The following is a 21624-nucleotide window of genomic DNA, read 5'->3' as shown; positions in this document are numbered from 1 at the left end:
TTAATTAGGTTTCGCGCCGCAGCTCCAGAACAGCGTGACTAAACTAATTGAAACTCCATGCTTCTGAGCGCCTAGCACGGAGGAAGTATTCCTTTCTCCGTGGCACCTAGAGATCCACATCAGTGTCCAATCTAGAATGCCGGCAACCAGCTTCAGTGTTCGAGCAGTGGTAATCTTAATTATCATAGCTGCTGCCTCAGACTATCCACATCGAGACATGAACCCACGATTGTGAAGTGTGCTGCTGGTCATAAAAAAAAAATGTAGCTCTTCGTCCATTTGCTTTTGTCTTCCAGGCTGGCAAGATAGTCAGAGAGTGGACTCGAATTCTGACTTGGCTTTCCCTTTTCTCCGCCTATTTTTTTGATACTTTATGATTTATCTTTTTCTCATTTTTGCCAGGGCCTATTTTTCCCAATAACCAGTGGAGCCCAAGGCAGCGTACCATGCAGTATTATTGTGCAACGCCTAGGGGCACTGGGCCTCGGCGGGGCTCTCGAGGCGCTGATTTATGGGTTGTTTCGACTCAGATAGCACATGCACGGAAGATTTCGAGCGGCAATGACCCCTCTGCGACATAATTTTCTTCATAACGAAGGCTGCACATCGTTGTAGCGGTACGCGGAAGTATCAAAAAGCACAAATCTCGAGCAACGACACTCGCAATGCTGAACAAGGCCGAAAGAAAGAAAATAACAAAGTCCTTTTAACGGTCTTAGCAGTAGAAACTACAGAATACAGCTAGATAACTGCACTGCAACCTTCGCACCACCTTAGATGTTTGGCAGTTGGAGCCAAGGTTTCAGTTTCGTTATTGCAGCTAAATAGCTTTTATGTAATTTAGTCAAACAATTTGACCCAGAACACTGCGCTTTATGTCATAGCTAACAATATTTTAATTTTTGTTTAATGGAAAACAATACTACCCTTTGCAAGGATATCGCATCATTTCATTAACTTCGTCAAGACACAATGTTGCAGTGGCCTAATACGACTAGTGAAACTGCCGCGTTCATCTACTTTCGACTGAAGCGCCACTAGATGCGCGCAGCTTACTTTTGTGTAAAGTCTACTTTGTAACAATTCTGTACCTAAAATGCTTGTCACGCGCTGGATACAAAATCGGAAATAGTTTTTTGCACTTTCATGGTCTGGCACGCTGAAAATTGGCAGTTAAAACTGCATTTGCTGACGAATTCTGCTAGGTGACTTTAGCGCCCCCTGTTCGTCAGTGGCGGAGTGGAGCCGCTGAAACGTAGTCTGCTGCACTTACTTTGCTATTACCCTCCGTGCGTGACGCGTAGTATCAGCGGCATGGCGGCGTCGTAATGTCAGTTGTTCGTTTTTGAAGTTGAAATACTTCGCTAAAGCCGGTGTTTGCGTTCGTCGATGATTGCTGCGCTTTGCTTTGTGCGTCCAGCGTGCAGTGTTCTATACGGTTGGAGTTGTTGGTTGATATAGCGGAAACGTCAAACGCTTGAGAAGCGCTGAAGCCCCCACGCACCTGGCAATGCGTTCACGTTCAACGCTGCAAGCGTCTGCCGGGTTCGAACCGCACCGGAAAAGAAGCACTTGAGGCAAGTCATGGCATTTGCAGGTAAAGCATTCATTATATTAGTTGTTCTGCCTGTGCTGCAACGCTTGCGATGCACTGTTGTGTACGCGAGCATCTGTGGCTGGATACCTCATTTAGATTTAACTGCGTAGCGCAGCGATTGTCCTTGTTATATTCTTCGGTGCACCTTGCACAACCCAGTGTTCGTAGAACATTTGTATCGCTATTTGCAGTTCCTTTTAATAAAGTGCTTCTACTAGCAGTTCGATATAAATGCCGAAGTCAGTGTTCAGCCTAAAATAATGAACATCTGAATGAAAGGAAACGGAGCTTAGTTTTCTCTTGCGCAAGTAATATGTGCGTTTCAAGGTAATGCCGGAAACATCGATTGTAGTGTAGGACTCGTGAAACGTGAGGAACTACTGTTTGCATTTCAAAATTTGTCGCGTTTTCTTGCGTTTTCTTGTGATTTGGAAGCCCTTCAATGTTTGTCAGCGAAATGCAGAAATGCTCAAGGGAAGTTTCCAAACATAGTCATACAAAGAGCTTTACTTCTATTTTTTTTTTTCGCGACATTATGCAGGCCAAGCAGGAGTCTCATGGCCTACTGCGAGGCCGCTTTCCATGCACTTGCCAGTTCATAGCGGGTTTGAAAAGACATATGTACTCAGATTTTTTTTTAACACAATGAAGCAGCCGTGCTTATTTCACAGTAGCAATAAGGGACCGTTGACATCACAAACTGGGGAATACAGCGCTACTTGCTAGATGGGGGACAGGTGAAGGACAACACACGAATGAACGTGTCCCCGGTCTACCAAGTAGCGCAGTATTCCACAGTATGATCAACCAACTGGCCCCCGTGTTTTCATTGTTGACATTACAAAATCAATGTGAAAAGCCCTTCATTGTTTGTCAGCCAATTGCAGAAAGGCTCAAAGGAAGTTTCCGAACCAGCATACAAAGAGCTTCACTTCAATTTTTTTTTTTTTGCAAAGTCACATTATGCAGGCCAAGCAGGAGTCTCATGGCCCTACTGCGAGGCCACTTTCCATGCAATTACCAGTTCACAGCGGGTTTTAAAAGACATATGTACTCAGATCTTTTTTTTTTTTTTTACAGAATGAAGCAGCCGTGCTTATTTCACAGTAGCAATAAGGGACCGTTGACATCACAAACTGGGGAATACAGCGCTACTTGCTAGATGGGGGACAGGTGATGGACAACACACGAATGAATGTGTCCTCGGTCTATCAAGTAGCGCAGTATTCCACAGTATGATCAACCAACTGGCCCCCATGTTTTCATTGTTGACATTACAAAATCAACGTGAAAAGCCCTTCATTGTTTGTCAGCCGTATGCAGGAAGGCTCAAAGGAAGTTTCCGAACATAGTCAAAGAGCTCTACTTCTAATCCTTTTTTTTTTTGTCGCGAAGTCACATTATGCAGGCAAACCAGGAGCCCTCGCCAGCAGCAGCACCGGCAGGTCTCACAGCCCTGCTGTGAGGCGGCTTCCCATGCAATTACCAGTTCATGGCAGTTTTGAAAAGACGTAAGTACGGAGATTTTTTTTTTGCACATTCAAGCAGCCGTGCTTAATTCACAGTAGCAATACGTGACAGTTGACATCACAAAATCAATGTGAAATGTTTTAAAATTTTGCAGAACGGATGCACTGATTGAAAGAGAACCCTTCTTGTGCTGCTTAATGAGTATTTTAATATGTTCTGCCAGTTTGCTGGACAGCAGTTCGGATGAAAGTATTCTAAAACATACAAATCATGAATAACGTCATGACATGTGGGCTTTCAAAAAGTATTTGCTTTTAGTCTGAGTGCACAAAATGGCCAGCGTCGGGGGATTTGCTGAGCATTTAGGTCTCACACTGCAAAAAGGCTATGATTTGGAACCAGGGAGCAACTTGATTGTGCAGTCATCAGCATGGCAATCTAGAGTACTCAGATAGTGTACTTTGGGCTGCATGGATGTCATCTGCCAATAATTCTTCTTTTATGATAGTGTGCATTTATCATGCATCCCCACACTGATAGAGCTTCGCTGAACTGTTTTATCTTGTCCATTAATGTCATCACGTTTATGACACAGTAGGTGACAGTTATCTAAATATCAAGCTAAACCATATTGGGGAGTTGTTCTGTACAAAAAGGAAACGATCTCTGCACTACGAATAATAATACATTTGACGAGTGTTAGCAAAAGTGAATGCGGTGTATTAATGTTGCTGCACACAAATATATAATACAGCACATGCATGCCTGAATGCTCTAGCTACACATTGTTTTGTGTTTCTGCAGCACCTTTGTGAACAGTCACAAGTGGTAAAAGCTGTATCCAGACTAGGCACAGACGTGAAGGCACTCCCATCAGTATGTCAGCACATTCTCAGCTGCAGGCTATTCGAAACCACTTGTTTCCACTAGATGCCATCGGTGCAGCCAAATGCGCCTCGGTTGGGCGCTGTAAATCGTCATGTTCAAGAGTTGCCAGTATTACAGTAAAACGTGATAGGGCAGCATGTTTGTATATCAAATGTATATCCCATCATTCCTTTTATGTGCTTCCTTTTGTTACGCTTTATCTTCTAAAAGGGCAGTTGATCTTGCTGTTAGGTAATGAGAACCTAGATGTGAAACAAGCATTCAATACATCCGAGGCGCTGCTTATTTCTTAGCAGCTCCAAGGAATCGAGCAGCATGCAATGGCCAGCAGCTGTTCCTTTTAAGCCCACATTGTCGCAATACCTTTACAACTCGCAAGCTGTGACTGGGCTTTTTCATGTTGTCTGCTTTTAAACTGTGCTTGGCATATGCACAATATTGTATGGAATAGAACATGTCCTCGAAAAGAAAATCATTTCAGCTCTTCATTGCAACCCAGTCACACAATACTGTTTCCAGCTCGTCTTTAGGTAGCTTGATACCTTTTGCTGACAGACTATTTATCTTGATGCTATTAAAGAGCATGAAGTCATCAGAAATGGTTTGGCAGTTTGTACTACACTTTTTGTTGCTCAACAATCTGTTCATGTCCCTTGATTTGCTCAGTGACATGACACCCAGTGTTTACTATATAAGAATGAGCTGACGAGAGGGCAACTCATATACTGACCAGTCAACGCATCTCTTGAATGGACATCGAAGCTTTTTACCAGAGCCTCTTTCTTTTAGTTGTCCTTTTATGAAGCCAGAGGAAAGACAACCAAGCTTTGGAGGGGCTAAAAAGACTAGATGTCATGCCTGCTCACTACCTTGTTTCCATTGTGGGATAGCATGTGCGGGTATGTCACTACTGGTCTCACCTTTTCTCTAGGCTCATCTGCACCAACTTCTACAGCCTGTCACTTCTGGGTGTCTTTTGTAACCCCTTTCAAAAGCAAACAATGGGCCCCAGCTGAAGTCAGCCTAGCCAATTGAATTTGAAAACTAGAATGGAGCTTGGGGACACATGACTTACTGATCACAGATTCACAAAAAAATAAATCAGTCACTCATTCCTTTCACTAAATTTTATCTATTTGAAAATCAATTAGAAGGAGCCCCTTTTTTAATGTGGAACAAAACAGCAGCATACCTGATTCATTGAGCACTCAGTACTTTGCTTATACTTGCTGTTCAAATATTGCTATCAGCATACTTGCGTCAGCTTCCCTCACCAGCATTGCGTAGCAGGATCCTTGAGAAAAGGCGAGACTGGCAGTTATGCAATATCTACCTAAGCTGTCCCACAATTTGAACATTGCTGTGAGCATGCATGACAGTCCACTTCCCTCTTTATCTCCAATGAAGCTGTGGTCTTTGCTGTCACATCGGAAAAGACGAAAGAGGTTTTGGTACCAACAATAGACGGTCATTCATGAAACATGCAGAAATGGTAGTGTACGAGTTTCACTCTCAAGCAGCCATTCCTGTGCAGGACAAACTACGCACTGTGCAAATGAGGGAGTCTGGGAACTTCAGTGAAATATTGAGCAAAAGAAAATGGTCTCTAATTTACCACATCACATTGGATCTTGTCCTGTGAGGTCCCATAAGGCATGCTGTGGTGATGTGTACTACTGGTATGAGCAGAAATACAGAATCGCAGAAACTTATTGAAGCCTTCTATATTAGCAAGAAAGGTAACCTGTGTGTCCGCAGTACTTATTTGCCATGGTGAAAGGCTCAGCACAACATTTTAAAAGTTCACTGTTATGCCACAGTTGATGCATTGATGCGTTCTTTGCACATGTGGTGGCAAAAAGCATATAATGCATACTTTTTTGCAAAAAGAGTAATTTGTTATTCACACTCTTTTACAATTTCTTCCATATGTGCTGTGCTTTTTGGCACCCTTGAATGCTTCAGACGAATAACTAGCAGTTTTTCACAAGTCGTCATAGTTTGCATGAAGCTATTTCTTAAGTACTGCTGAATGTTTCAAATTAGAGGAAGTTGTGCTTGCATGTTGCTCTTCAGAGCGAACATCTAAAGCAGTAAAGCTGTGTGCATTGTTTCTGTGATGTCATTGCATTATGGGATGCAAAGCAGGAAACAACTTGGATCTCGTATTCTTTTACAGAAGTGCTAAAAGCAATTCACTGATGATGACTGAGCCTTAAAAAGAGCAAAGCAGAGCTTTATTTGTAGTGCATGAATTTGACAGCTTTACTATTTTATAGGTAGAATGAGAGGAAAAAGAGGGTTTGCACGGTTGAAGAAGAACTGAACAAGGGTAAATGGGTACGCCTTAGTTCACAGATGAGCCAACGTTTCGACAAGTGGACTTGTCTTCGTCTGGGCAAAGTGATCATCACTGGCAGGGGTTTAAATATGCTTTTGCTTCCGAAGAAGAAAAGCTGGGGAGGGGAAAGTTGGTGCGAAGAAAGTAGGTGTGAAAAAGTGGGGAGGAGAGGAAGGGTGAGAAGAAAGGGGGTTATGAAGTGAAAGAAAAAAAAAATATTTTAAGTATGTATCTCAACCTGGAACCAGAGATCCTGTGGCCTGTGAAAGCGGCAGTACCAGGAAAAACCACAGTATCGGGCAGATGATTAGTCACCACTTAGGCGGGTTTGGTGCAGATACACCTTACAAAGGGACAGGCTTTGCAAAGGGCCCTGATAAGGCATATGTCTAAGGGGGACAATTCCTAAACCTTTCTACAAAGGTGGGGGGGGGGGGGGAGAACCACAACTGACATGAAAAAAAAATATTATTCATAAAAAAAGTTTGAGGAGAAATTCAAGCAACAAGTGACAAGGAGAAAATGTGTTTAGAGGAATATGTAAGGTTATGCTATTATGGAAGGGATTAGAGTGTACATGTGGTGTGAATAAACTGCACAATTCACACTATGTGGGATTGTTTTCCCGAATAGTTATGATGCAGAGGGAATATACCTAAGGGATTCTAACGTTCCCTTAGATATATTTATTTCTGCTGGTTCCAATGCATATCTAATTCATAAATTTAGAACATTGGAACCAGCAGGAATATTTCTGGTGACTGATCATCTATCCTGTACAGTGGTTTTTCCTGGTACTGCCACTTTTACTTCTTTTGCAGGCCACAGAATCTGGTTCCAGGTTGAGATACATACTTAAATTTCTTTTTTTGGTCGGTTGTGGTTCACTGTGTGGTTATTATCCTGTGACTTTGTACTCCCCCTACCTTTTAAGAATTGTCCCCCTAGATATATGCCTTATCAGGGCCGTTTGCATAGTCTGTCCCTTTGTAAGGCATATCTGTACCAAACCAGTTTAAGTGGTGACTAATCACCTACCCGGTATTGTAGTTTTTCCTTGTACTGCTGCTTTTACTTTTGCGGGCCACAGAATCCTTGGTTCCAAACTGATAAATACATACTGAAGATTTTTTTTTCTTTTTTGCTTTCACTTCATGACCCACTTTCTTCTCACCCATCCTCTCCTCCCCACTCCTTCACACCTACTTTCTTTGCACCCACTTTCCCCTCCCCAGCTTTTCTTCTTCGGAAGCAAAAGCATATTTAAACCCCTGCCAGCGATGATCACTTTGCCCAGATGAAGACAAGTCCACTTGTCAAAACGTTGGCTCATCTGCGAACTGAGGTGTACCTCATTTACCCTTGTTCAGGTCTTCATACTATTTTATAGTCATTGGTATTACTATTTTTCAGCAATTCTCGGCTATCCCCGGGGGATTTCGTGTAGCAGAGGTGGCCAAGGATGAAAGAGGAATTCAGCTTCGAACATCTAGAGAAGCACCTGCTCAGGGCTCTGGAGTGGTTGAAAGCAGCAGGCATTGCTCAAAGCCAAAGGAAGAGGTGAGTGTTTTGTTGCTTCCTAACATTTCGAACTGTAACAATCATTTTTAAACCAACATTCTCAAAAATGTGACTGTTCACACTTTCCAGTCTGCTGTCCTTGTATTTAAAGTGCTGCATTTTTTATTGCCGAGTCTATGAGCATTTTCAGCAAAATGACGTGTTAACGAGGCCAGTTGTGTCCAGACATCAGCTAAGGAACACTAGGCCAGTCACACCAAAACGATCACAGCAGTACTTTCACATGCCTGTATCTCAGCTCCGGTAAAAACATCAGACGTGGCTTGGTGGATGTCTTGATAAGGAGAGGCAGTGGGAACAGGTTATCAGAATGCTTACTCAGCAGTTCAGTGTGATAGGGAAGTACTGAATGTATTTATGGCTTCTGCCCACATGACGTGTTGCCCATTGCTGTCATTTGCATGGCACTGCTACAGTAAACAGGCAAAATGCAGTGATCCTTATGAAGTAATATTGCATCAGTTGACATTACTAATACCTGCATTCAAAAACGCGCCTTGATTCAACACTCCACCTCCACTCCACTGAGTGGAGAAAACAGCTGCTCCTCCTTCCCAGGGCCAATTCAGATTCATGAACGCCCCTCGGCGTTTCCTTCGACAAGGTCTCTTTGAGAATATGTCCTCCACTCGAAGCAGTGCAAGTACATATGGGAGCGAGATTAAGGTGAACTTTTTGCCTGAAAACTGCGTGCTGAAGTGTGTAATGCTCAGTTTTTCATGTCGAGTCTTCTAAACTTTTGCCAGCAACCTCAATGTTAACAGTATATTGGAACTTGTTTTGCGGGCGGGATAAAAAATGTGGCTGTGAAAAATGGCAGAAAACACTTCTGCATCTGGCAACAGTCACTGCTGGTGACGAGTTTACGTAGAACATGAGGCAGGCATAGAGAAATGGTATGAATACCTCGGTTTGCTTGTTTGGTGTGAGGTCTATGTTCACCCTTTGTCGCTTGGTTTTATTTTTATTGCCAGGCTTTGACAGACAACTGAATACATTGCAGAACAAAATTAAGAGCTGCCAACTCCTACGAGCAGGCTTCTGGCCATCAGAGCGCTCGGGGGAGAATTGAAAACATTCGTGTTTCTTCACAGCGCGTTGCAGCATGCACACTGAATTCGGCTCTGCAGAAGCAAATGCTGCCTGCAGTTTCCCAACAAGTTAAGAACCGTAATTTAAAATATGCCTCAGAAGGCATACCCTTCATTAACTGCGAATATCCCTTCGTAGGGCAAGCAAAACAATGTGCTCCCTCGACAGTGCCGCTCGTCTGAAGATGATAGTAACCCACGAGCGACAGGCAAGCCATTGGTGTGTGGGGTGCAGCACAGATGCACAAACAGCTTCACCGCCCCTCTGGTACCCCCCGCTTACTGCATGCAACACGCTGTTCCCCCACAAGTTCGCCATCGTCTGTGGAAGCCACCACGCAGGGCAAGCCAGCGTGAGTGCAATATCACAGATTAGCTCCAGCCAGCGACTCTCGGGCACTGTGCCCACACTCCGGATTTCGCTTTATGAGTGCATCCTTTTCCATATCTAAAAGGAAAACACAGTACTTTAACTTTATGTTAAGTAGCGCCACAAAAACCCGACCCCGCTCACAGGTTTTATGGCCGCCAGGCGATAAGTGTGTCACCACTTATCGGTGGTAACTCCTGCAGCAAGGAAATAGCTGGCGTACCACTAACATTTCCGCAAGCTTCTTGCACTCTGTTCTTCCTGGCGCTTGCATTGGCTGCTCAACGTCTCCTTTGGTTAACGTGGCACCTGCTGTGGTCGAAATGCAGATCTCACTTTCATTGCTGGAGGCGCTCATTCCGAATGATCTTGGGGCCTTCTTCAGGGCTCACCTGCTCTGGTACTGCAACATTCAACTGGCAGGATTTTTTTGTGTCCGCTGGCCGGCCTGGCCATCATCTGGCATATTTCTCTCATCTTTCTAATCCCCTGCGATGGATAGCAATGACACCTGTGTGTTTCTGACATCGACAATGTCTGCCTCTGCTAAAGCGACATGTAACTTTGCGGTGGTAGCTATGGTTGGGAACAGCACCGCAGGCTCTGCCTCTGCTAAACACATAGTGGGTCTTGACATTGGTATCTTATCGCTACTGGCCTCGCCGTTTTCTGAGCCATCTTGTGGACTCACATGCTCGTCTTTCTCCTCTGGGGCCGGCTCCTTCGTATCTGCTAAACCTCCTAGCAATACGGTAGCCACACTTGTTTTCTCTCTGGAATCTGCATTCGCCTCTGCTGTTGTATGCATATTGCCAGCATCGCAATATACTCGACCAATTTTCTTGGGCTTCTGTGCCAATTTCTGATCTAGTGGTGCCCGAAGGGCACTCATAACTTTTAGTCAGTGGAGGCACAACAGCAGGGGTGTAACAGCTGCGCCAACTGCGCCTTATTGATACAGCTGCATGTTGCTGCGCCATAAGTGCGAAATTCGTTAAATGTGCGCCACATTGCGCCAAAATGCCCCGACTAGACGCAAAAGTTGGCCATATGCAGGGAAAGCTTTCTGTTGTGATATGACCAGTTGCGATGTTTCATATACTGCAGCATGCATCACTGGCCTTTTATTTTATTTTGAGATGACGTCATGCCATCGTAATGCTTACCCGTTATTTTTCTCTTGCATCGACGTGCTTTTCCGCGCTTCGAGTATTCTGAACCGTAGTGGTTTGAGGATGCTTCACTGTACAGGCAACGGTCCGTGCAGTGAAGCATCCCTCTAAAGCAATGTGGCCATTTGTAACGAGGCAGCACTTCTATTGCGTCGCACTGCGAAAAGGGCCGGCTTGTGATTTTGGAGCAATGCTTCTACGCTGAGTTTTAAGTGCTGCATGCTTCTAATAGATATATCTAGTTGGTTTTTTTTTTGTGCGGCTCTTGGAGGTTTTTTTGTAGTTGGGCCATTCATGTTAGCAGGGTTGTTTTTGTGCTGTCTCGTTGATAGACTCACTTTCCCATCGTCAGACAGAGGTGCCATCAAATATGGCTTCTGTGTTTGTGAAAATATATTTTGAGGTGGAGGAGGTAATTTTGTTTTTTTGGGGGGGGGTCGCGGCAGGTCAGGAAACATGCAGCAACCTTAGATTTTGAATTCCATAACATCGCATTGGAGCCCAAGACTGCCAAAATTAACATTTACAGATGCTAGAACATTGAAATGCTACAATGTCTGCACTGCGCATGAAATGTATAATCTAATATCTGTCATTGCCAGTCCCTAGAAAGCATAATCACAGGCCTAAGATGTGCTCGCTCAAGTGTTCTTTGCTAATACAGTTAAATCTCGTTACAAGAGACACTGTTATAAGAGAGATTTTTGTGAATCATCTGAGGGAGACGAGCATGTAAGAGTGCCTCAAAGGTATTAAAGCAAAAAGAAGGCTTGCAAAGTGAAATGCTTTACCTCCAGAATTTGGAAAGGAATACACTCTGCACTCACAAAAATACATACTAGTATGAATAACTTCTTCAAGCTTTCCTGAATAATTTCCTGTTAATGTGTGTGAATGCATTTATATGCTGATGTGCAGTAAACACGGTGCTTTTAGAATTTTTGGTTACAAGAGACATGTTTTTCGGGTCCCTTGAGTGTCTCTTGTAACGAGGTTTTACTGTAACTTGCCTGCATACTTGCTTTTGAATCAACATTTTTTTTTGTACTGTGCTCATTTCTGGGCTTTTTGAGCATGGGCTGATTGTAGTCACGACTTTGAATTGAGCTCTTTCGGAGCTGCCATCGCGCACCAGCTACAGTTTCGCAGACATTAAAACATAGTTTTGTGAGTGTTGTGAGCAAGATAAGATCCCGTGATTGAGAATGTCAAACCACGGTAGAAGACAAAAAATTGAAATGCATATTCTCTAGCTTTCTTTATTTTCGCTGTCCCCGAAGTTTTAAAAATAAACCTTTTCAGTTTTATGGTTCACATTCATTTCTATTTTTTAGTTGATACCATGCCTCATGTTTTTTATAAACTAAGATGAGTGCAGGGCAACTTGTAACAGAAAACAACGCCAGGTTTATTATCTTTGCCATGAACAAAAACTGTATAGTAAAGCTTAACCATGGATTTTTTCAAACCTGCCAAGACTTGCCTCATCAGCAGTCAGTGACTTTTAAATGTAGCATCCATCCAATGGGGAGAGTTGGATAATGATTTTACAAATTGCTCCATCTTGCTAAGCTAATCGCACTAGTCAGAAATGGCCCGTCATAACACAGTTACACAAATTTAAAGGAGTATAGACACGTACATTTTCTGTTCCGGTATTTTTGCTTTAATCGATCCACAGTGGTCCAAAACAGAGGGACTGCGACCCAAAAAGCCCCAGCACAGATCAATTATTTGTTATCAGTGCATTTATCAGGGCCAGTTTCGGTTTCGATCTCTCCGGACACGAGCGCGCGATGACGTCAAAGATATGAGAACGCCACACGAGCGCTCCCTACTGGCAAGGTTGGTGATCGCGTAAACACAAAATCTGATGACGCATTCGGGTCGTGTTTTTCGTCTGCTTGCTGTCGCACGTGCACGAAAATATCGTCGTCGAGCAGCGCTTCAGCGTAGCATAATTAGTACTGCGACGTTGTTTTGCCCAATAGCGTGGATGTTACTAACATTGCCGGGCACTTTAATCCCGACCTGCTCGCCTGCGACTCATGCGACGAAGCAGGAATCAGCAGCAGCCACGAAAGCTTGGTGGGTTGACGCGCAGGAAATGTCAACTGGTAGGAATGTTGAACAAAGGAACCGTGAAGATGCTGCTTTATCAGTCCGGTTGGCCAACGCTGTGAGCCAAGCTGTTCTAAAAAAAATGTTTTAGTAATGATGCGACCAGCCACCGTAACCCGTAAGCTCTCCCGATGGCTCCCGTGCTCACGCCTGCTCACGCGCTGATTGGTCCCGACGCGGCAGGCCTGCGTGCCGCCGTCCAAGCATGTGCCGCCATCTGGCGCAGTCAAGGCAATCTGGATGCGTAAAGCCATGGCCGCCGCGATCGGCTCCCAAGTCATAGCTGCCTCAGCATCCGCTGTCGGTAATCTAGCTATCGCAGATCGCTGTTCATTCGCTTACATAGCTATTTGTACAAAGGACTATCAGTCACGATTAAATTGCGAGGATTATTCGGCCAATACGGAGGTCCTGCTAGAAATATTTAGTGATACAAGCGAACTTTTTTTTTACGACAGCTGCTAACCGGTGCGACGCACCTGATGTCAGCTAGCTCCCCTGCTGAAGGTGTCGCGCAAAGCAAGAAATTTTACGAGATGTGCTTGCCAGTAAAGCGGCGCTAAACTCCGACGTTTTTTACAGCGTTAGCTCGTTCCGAAGCGCCTTTCGCTGGCGCTTCGATGTGAAACCAGCTAGGGCTAGCGACGTCTAGGGTAGGCGGGGAGCGGCGCAGTATGTTCCCGGCACGCCATCGACAGGCACCGTTGCCGTAAGCCCTGCACTTGTGCAGGCATACTGTTGGGGCCTGAGTTTAGTAGGCAGTCTCCATAGATACACCGGTGAGGTAATTGTAACATGCACCAACGAAGAAGCCATCGAGTAAAGCGAGCAGAAGCGGAGTTCTTTCTCAGGGCACGGCCGGAAGCGGCGGCGGCGCTGTTCGAGTCCGGCCATGTGTCGTCACCGCTCTTTGCTTTGCTGACCCCACGTCACAGTTGTTTGATGACGTCATGTTGTTTAGCTATGTACACGTTTTCGTCACAGAGATGTCGATGCCAATGGGTTTTGAAAAACGTAGTACTTGCCTGGCTTGTTTTTAAAATCAAATTAAAATATCTTCGCGGAAACGTGCGAGGTTGGGATTGCTTGGGGAGCATCTCTGTATAACCAGGAAAGCAATCGTATTTCTTCTGACGCTTCAAAAAATGGTGTCTATACTCCTTTAAGTGCCGCGCCATCCTCTGGCAGATCTGCGCAAAGCACAATGGAAGAAGCAATCGCCTCTCGCGTCGGCTGCTGACAAATGTTAGCGTGTTGTGCCGCTGCTTTCCGCTGTCATGTGTCTTCTCGTGTGCATTGGTGGTGCTTCCTTGCAAAATTCAGCAAGCACCGGATTGCTTTGATAATTAGCTACTAGTCTGCAATTTTCCGTGACTTTTGAAGCAAAAGCTTCACTATGTCGTGTAAAGCCAAGGTTGCCGTGTGGGGTTCACGCCGCCACATCGAACGCGTCGTGACCATGGTATCCATCTACGCCCTTCCAAGGTGTTCCAGTGCTGGGCTCCAGATATGCACGGCACAGAGGGGGGAAGGGTTTCCTACTGCGTATTCGTGTGCCACTATGGAGAGCCTCAGTGGGCGAACGTCAGACTTCGTGTTGACTGATGATCCATGGATTTAGAATGCAACATCGAACTGGGCAACACGATGCAAAGGAATGGTGGACACAATAAAAAAGAAAACAGCGGGAAGCAGCAGCACAGCAAGAATGCCAAGATAGCAGAGAAAACTTAGCCTGAGAAATGACAGTCAGAGAGACGTGAGCGTGACAACACTTCGCTTTCCCAGGGTGCTTTGCGTGGCCACTCGATGGCGTGGCGGAATTACTAGGAATGTCTATTGTAAGGAAGCACTTAGAATTTCTCTCCAGTTATTTCACCTCGTAAAAATAAAAAATTGGTTATTCTGTAGCTGACACTGCATGAGAATTGGGAAAAATTAAATGCCCTTTTTGAAACAAACATGGTGGAATCAAACATTTTTCTGAATTTTATCCAGTAATTGGTTGTGTCATAATTGTAACATTGCAGAGTACCTTGCTGTCTATGGTAGACGAAGGGGCCTTTTATGAGCAGTACACTTGCGGTATGAGGCTTAATTCTCAACTTACTCAATGGAATATTACTCCAATGTTTTCTCCTCTTGCCTGTTTTTCTTGTTGCTTTTCTTTCAGCAATGTAGGCATTTAGCAGCTTTGACCTTGGAACATACGTCAATGAAAAATTTTATGCTTTGTCGGCATGCTGACTAAATGAGTGCTAACTAGCTTTGAGAATCAGGAAGCAGGTTATACTTCTTTATGGGTTTTAAATTGATTCTTATGTTATGTGTTCCTTGCTTCCATGCAGGTTCAAAGGTGGTCGTGGTCTGCGGCAGGTCCAGCTGACAATAATAAAGTGGATAAGTAGCCTTGCATATATGTCCCAGTTCTTACTTATACTCCGTACATAAAGGCATGCTTTTATTTCACAATTAAGCATGATGCCTTGTAGAGGCACGTGTGCACTGCTCTAGCATTATATGTGAATGAAAGCAAAATCTAAATTTTTTTAATTGAAGAGATGCCACAGATTTAGGACGTACACTGCCGCGGAAAATACTGGAGGCACGACGGAAAAACAATGCCGCGACACAATACTCAATGTACGACAGATAACAATACGACACAACGTTGCGACATACAACACACAACAGTACTACAAACAGCGGTCCCATTTTACGACAAACAACAGTACAACGTACAACAGACAACAGCACTACACACAACAGACAACAATACTACAGACAGAACAGTACTAGAGACGACAGGGCCGCAACTTACAACACACAATTGTACAACAGACAACAGGGTCCCATTTTACGACAGGCTAGATTTGTGTTGTATTTTTCGACTGGGCAGTCAATACAGCAACAACCTATGGTGTGTACAAAAAGATCAGATATATATATTGAGTAAATGGTTTGTAATTTGGGAGTAAGTGAAGAATTCTTTTTATGGAGAAGGATATACTGCTTGTCAACCACATAGTTTCCGACAAAGCAGAATAGCTTTCATTCGTAGCTCTATGCATGCGCCCGGGTGGATGCTAACGGGAGGTCCTGCCTGCAGCTTTTTCGCCTTGCGGCCTCCTTTGGTATATTTTTCTTCTGTTAGACAAAGGTTTGTCAAAATAAAACTGAATTGAAAAAATTATTTATAATATGTACTCTATTACTGATTACAAATGTACCCCACCTTGGGGAATTCCGCACAGTGATGTTTTCTTTTTGCAGCGTATGTTCCAGCATTGATGAACAAGGATGAGGACCGTTGCAACTCCTGCCTTTCTTTCAAGGAGGCGCAGAGCGAGAGTAGCAGCAGCCACAACCCTCCGATGAGCGAACTTCATGTGCCACGGCGCACAAAGCAAGAGCTTATTGCTGCATGGCAGTCACGGTTTGCAAAGAGTGCTATGATTGGTACAGTGGATGCTCCCCCTCCCCCCCCCCCCCCAACGAGCTGGCAACTCAGCTTTTTTCATGGTGCCACACTCACAACCTTGGCACCGCTGCTGCTGCTGCTGGGCCAGAATTTAGACTACCCCACTGACCCCAATCTAAGCCCTGTATTTAAAAGGCTGGTATGCTTGCACCAAATTCTGCACTGGTCACCTACTGGGGTAGAAGATTGGGTTTGTTGGTACTTGATTGAAGGGAACAAAATGCAGCGCACCAAGACAAGGACGGAGAAAGAAGACACACACTGCGCTAACTTCCATCTAATATTTATTCAAGAAAGGAAGGATGGTTTTTATATTGAAATGAATACAAGTGCACAAAAACAGCACACAAGAAAGAAAACACACAGGACAGACGCTAAATTCATCTGATTTATTCTCCGGTAAGAGCGGAAAATATATATATAAAAGGAGACATGCGCAGTAAAGAAACACATCGCCAGTTCTCAATGCGTGCTCAAGATACCTGTACTCTGCGTGCAAAAGATTAACAGATGTGTCACTCACACAGTCATGCCCCCTCTTCCTGATGTGAAAGGCTTCTAATAGTCAACGTGTCGTCTTATCACCGCCTCTGCCAAGTATATTTATCTCCTCCAGCCGCGGCTCACACGCTCTGCAGTTCGCACAATGCTCTGCCAAATGTGTCCCTCCACTCCTTAACGCCCGCTAATGTTCCCCCGCCCGGTCATTCACACACCGCCCTGTCTGGCCTATGTAAGCCCTCCCGCAGGTCAACGGTATCTCGTAAACGACACCGGTACAGCAGTCGACATACTTGTTTGAGTGCTTCTTCCTGCAGTCACTCTTCTCTTCCGCGCACGAAATGCGTGAGCAAAGTTGGGCCAGTTTCTTCGGTGCAGAGAACACCACAGGAACGCCGTGCCGGCTTGCCACTTTTGTCACATGATGGGCAACCTTATGAATATACGGTACCACTACTGGTTTTACCGAGTGCCTTTCTAGTGCGTTCGCTTTGGCGAACGTGACCTGTTTGGTTTTTGCGAAGTAGGGCCTCGGGCACAGAAACAATGACCGCGCAGGAGAACCCGGCCGTAAGTAGCCGGTGTACAGAAAGCTGCTATGCAGCTACACTGCATAGCAGGCGGGCACGACTTAAGAGAGCAGACCCCAGGCATTGGCCGGCAATAGACCTCTTGACAGTTTTCGAGTGAGCGGAATCAAAGGGTAAAAACTCTTTCTGTGTCCCAGGAGCGTACTCCCAACACACATGATCAACTCCTAGAGTAAAATTGCCGTCTAAAAACTAAAACGATCCTTGTAAAGGGAATTCGTGCGTAAATCTCAATCCCCTCCCGTTCTGCTGAAAGGTTTCCAAGACGCTGCCAACCGCGTCGGTGTAAGAAATGCTATTTAGCTTTATCAAAACAATAAGAAAATCGTCTACGTACCTAAGAACTTTCAGCACTCCCTTCCCATTAAAACCTTGCTCAAGGGCGCAGTCAACAAAAGCTAAAAACAGGTTACAAAGCACGGGGGTTACGCAGGACCCAGTGCAGATTCCTTGTCTCTGACGATAAAATGTATTCTCAAAAGAGGTAAAAGTAACACCCAAATAAATCTCAAGAACGCGCATAAAATTGTCCACTGAAAGGCCACATGAGTTCTGGAAATCCACAACTCAGCTTTATTCTATCGCACTCATAACAACACCGAACAAACCCTCGTGGGGCGCACAATTAAACAGATCTTCCACATCTACAGAGAAGATATAACCAACTGAAGAATTACCCTCCGAGTTTTTTACAGTGAAGCGGTCATGGACCTGTAAAGAGCCTAGGTGTTTCTGCAGGTACTTACTGAGGACGTGCTGCCAATGCCGTTTTCGCTTAATATACACCTAAACGGTGCATCTGCTTTATGGGATTTAGCTGTGAAAAACACAGTGAGCGCATTAAACTTAGCTTCAACAATGCTATTCGCTAAGCCGTTCAGCTCTAATTCCCTGCACATGGCCGCCGCCTTATATTTCACTCTAGTCGCGCTAGATTTAACTGTCCTGAAGCTCCTGGCGATAGCCTCTTCCGCACTCGTCTGGTACTCCTCCTCCGCCAGCACAACAAAGCCTCCCTCCTTGTCTGATTGAAGCAGTCGCAGATGATTCTGTTGGAAGAAGGTAACCACTTTTCCCAACCCGTCCCTGGAACGACTAGTGGTGGTCCCACTCGTAGTCTTCATCAGCACATGCACTCCATCAAACAGACAACGTTCTTGATTTTTCCCTGTGACAATAATGTTCTTCTCGGCAACCAGGCCGCCTTAGCTTCGCTACTTGCATTGTGCGCTTTCAAAGCACGGATGGTTGTTTTATCTGCGAACATGCGCACTTGGTTGTCAGAGCATTTTTGTATATATTCGCGTTCTTTCAATATATCATGCAGTTGATAGTCAGCGCTGTTCCCGTCTACTCGCTTGTCCTATGTTTGTTGCGCTGTGTATTTTAAAAAATGATGCACCAACTAGCTCAACTCACAGTTCTTTTACAGTTATTTTGCTCTTGATTTTCATTCGTTGCTTTTCTTGCAATCTGCCGGTTTATCGTCTCCACAGCGTATACAAAATCAGGTCATCCGCATTATCACCTGCAGCACTTTTTCCACTAGCACTCGTCCCTTATTATATGAACATCATATCTTATCAGTTCACCAGCTCTTTCAGTATCACATTGTAATCGCGTTCTTTAAGCTATTGGATGGCAGCTTGCATTTCCAGTTTGTTAATCCGTTACTACTTTCGAACTATAACTCTACAAGATTTGCAGCGAATAACAATTTACTACTCCCAAAACTTCGTACTAATTATGGAAAAATGACATCTTTTGCAGCCATTTCATTTTGCAACTCATTGCCTTTAATACTGAAACCGGACATCACCTTGCCCACATTTAAGAATAACTTGTGGGGATTCACAATCCCCTTCCTCCAATATAACTCCCGCGCGTAATTAACACGCGTGATTACGCCCGCTGGCAGAGAGGTTGGCGGAGGAGAGGGCATGCTGGCCACCCCCCGCCGCCTCCCGAGCCTGTGGCGACGCGGCCGCGGGCTTCCCTCTTTTCTGCCGGCGTAACAGGGAGACCTCCTCTCCCGTTCCGTGTCGAGGAGCGCGACTGTAGCAACTCGCTCGGGGTTCTTCGGCGGTTGATCGCGCAAGCGCGGTTCATGATTTCTGCCGAGGAGACCACCGCCGTCACCGAGAATCGCCCACACACCGTAGGTACTTACCGCAACGGGATGTGAGCGCGAAGCCGTGTCTGGTGAGGACTCTTCCTCTCACCTCCTTGACGCGCTTCCCTATTAGGTGGTTTTCATTTCACCCCCGTACGCGGCGTTCGCTCGCTACACGGTGGTTGTTCTTGATTGCTATTCCCTTGCCGTGTACTCGAGCACAATAAACTCTGTTCGAGTACGTAACTCGTGTTTGTCCCCTCTGGCCCGAACTCGCCGCAGTGGCGACTTCTCGCACCGCGGGTTGGGGGTCACAGCTCTGTCTGCTAGGGCTGGCACGTCGGGGCTAGAAGGCGACTGTAGCATCTATCCCCTCCCCCCCCCCCCCGGGGCGCATTCTTGCGAGAATAGCCCCCATCAAACTTGAAGGAATATTTGTTGAATTGCTGATGTTTTATATTTTTTATGTCTGGTACTTGTGTTAGTGCCTTTGTTTTTGTGTTAAAATACCGATTTGCCATGTTGTGTATAGTATAACCATTCGCTGACTTTGCTGTTCAATTTATTTTGTTGTTGTGATCTATCGAGGGTCCCGGTGCAGTCTTATGACTATGGGACCCTCGTCTGTATTTTATGCATTTTGTAGATATGTTCACTCTAATAAACTTTCACTTTAACTTTAAAAAAGCAAGCAATTCATGTGGGGGAACACTTGGTTGAATTTTGGTCCTCTTTTCAAAATATCGCTAACGTACCCGGAACAACGTCACCAATAATTTTCAAATTCTTATGCGTCAAATCTTTCTTTTGCTTGGCCGCGGTCGAACACAATACTTGGTTCAAGGTTTGTGCCCATAGGGCCGTTGTCAAATTAGCTGCGAGGCGATTAACGGCAAGCAGCTTAATCTCAGCAAGCCATCCAGGATCCAAAACATAGCACACGCAACTCGTCTTGACACCTTCTAACTTGTCGCCACAGCTCGGACCTCAAAACCTTCAATAAACCCTCCAAAGACCCCAGGGGGGACGCAGAAATCCCAACAGGACACTCACATCCGCCGGCACCAGATCCTTGCGAAGGAAAAATCCAAGATATCTTGCACGACATGTCAAACCGACGATGAAAGAAACACAAGTGTTGACTTGAGAAGATGAAGGGGATGATGTACATACAAAAGAGCCCTCATATTTGGATAGATAATTTAACAAAACAAACAAAACTTCTGTTTGGGCTAGATGGTGCATAGCTTATTTTGAAATCAGTACAAGCGCACAAAAACACGCACACAAGAAAGGGAACACACAGGACAGGCGCTTACTTCATCTGATTTATTCGCAAGTAAGGGCGGAAAATATATACATAAAAGGAGACATGCGCAGCAAAGAAACACGTTGACAGTTCACAATGCGTGAACCATCGTGAAACTATACAGCCCTAAGAGAAGTTTTGTTAAAATTGGTTTTATACCACCGCATATCACATGCGCCTAAAGAACATGCGCTAGAAAGACTTGGCAGCCAGAGACGCAGTCTCCTTCGGCAACAATGCAACGGAAGGGCTATTTATACATTCATCTTTCGAAAGAGGAATCCATGCAGTTTCAGCTATTTCATGCGTTAACCGGATTTTGTGCACTTTTAAAACCAAACTTTATTTTAGATGTTGAATGCAATTGCAAATACGGCAATGAGCGGATAAACCTTTACTGCGCACGTTACTAACTACTACTAAGTGTTGAAATGCACGTTACCCGGTGCATTTCAACCCTTACAACACTGTTGTGAAAATAAATCACTTAGAAGGGGGGCTATGCACGACCCAATGCAGATGCCTTGTTCCTGAAGATATGGTTTTCTGTCTAATACTATGAAAGTAGAAGTAAGTTAAAATCGTAATAGTAAAAATCCGTTCACTGAAATGCCACAAGCCTCCATCACTACGGACCGATTGCCGTTCAAAATGCTTGTGGTATTTAAATGGACGGATTTTTAGAACTATTAATAAGATATGTTGACGACTATTTCATTGCACTTAATAGAAATGACGATTCCTTCATGGATGACGATTTTAATGTCCTCGCATTGTTTCGTGATCACTTCAAATCTCTAGAACTAATGTTCGAATTGCCTGAAACAGGAGTTATATTCCTAGACATCAACTTCATGCTGCATCATGATCGGACGTGTTGGATGTTCAAACCTCGTGGCGAAAAACTATTGTTACCTTCATTACACTCTAAACTTGTGAGACGTTTCATTGCTCGCCTTTCAATTCTTAATTCTCAAGAAGTCTTGGCTGCGCCTCATG

General features: G+C 44.8%; 1 long non-coding RNA gene across 1 annotated transcript; it reads left to right on the top strand.

Annotated features, from left to right (window-relative positions):
- The first annotated feature begins 1305 nt into the window (after positions 1-1305).
- Positions 1306-15046, top strand: LOC146171040 (uncharacterized). The gene is made up of 4 exons (XR_014702877.1): positions 1306-1597; positions 2993-3108; positions 7710-7856; positions 14980-15046. It is a non-coding gene; the product is annotated as an uncharacterized LOC146171040 (long non-coding RNA).
- The last annotated feature ends 6578 nt before the right edge of the window (positions 15047-21624 follow it).

Source organism: Amblyomma maculatum, unplaced genomic scaffold, assembly GCF_055883805.1.
Source record: "Amblyomma maculatum isolate TAMU_Amacu unplaced genomic scaffold, ASM5588380v1 scaffold_23, whole genome shotgun sequence".
NCBI classification, from domain to species: Eukaryota; Metazoa; Arthropoda; class Arachnida; order Ixodida; family Ixodidae; genus Amblyomma; species Amblyomma maculatum.
This window is presented reverse-complemented; position numbering and strand designations above follow the sequence as displayed.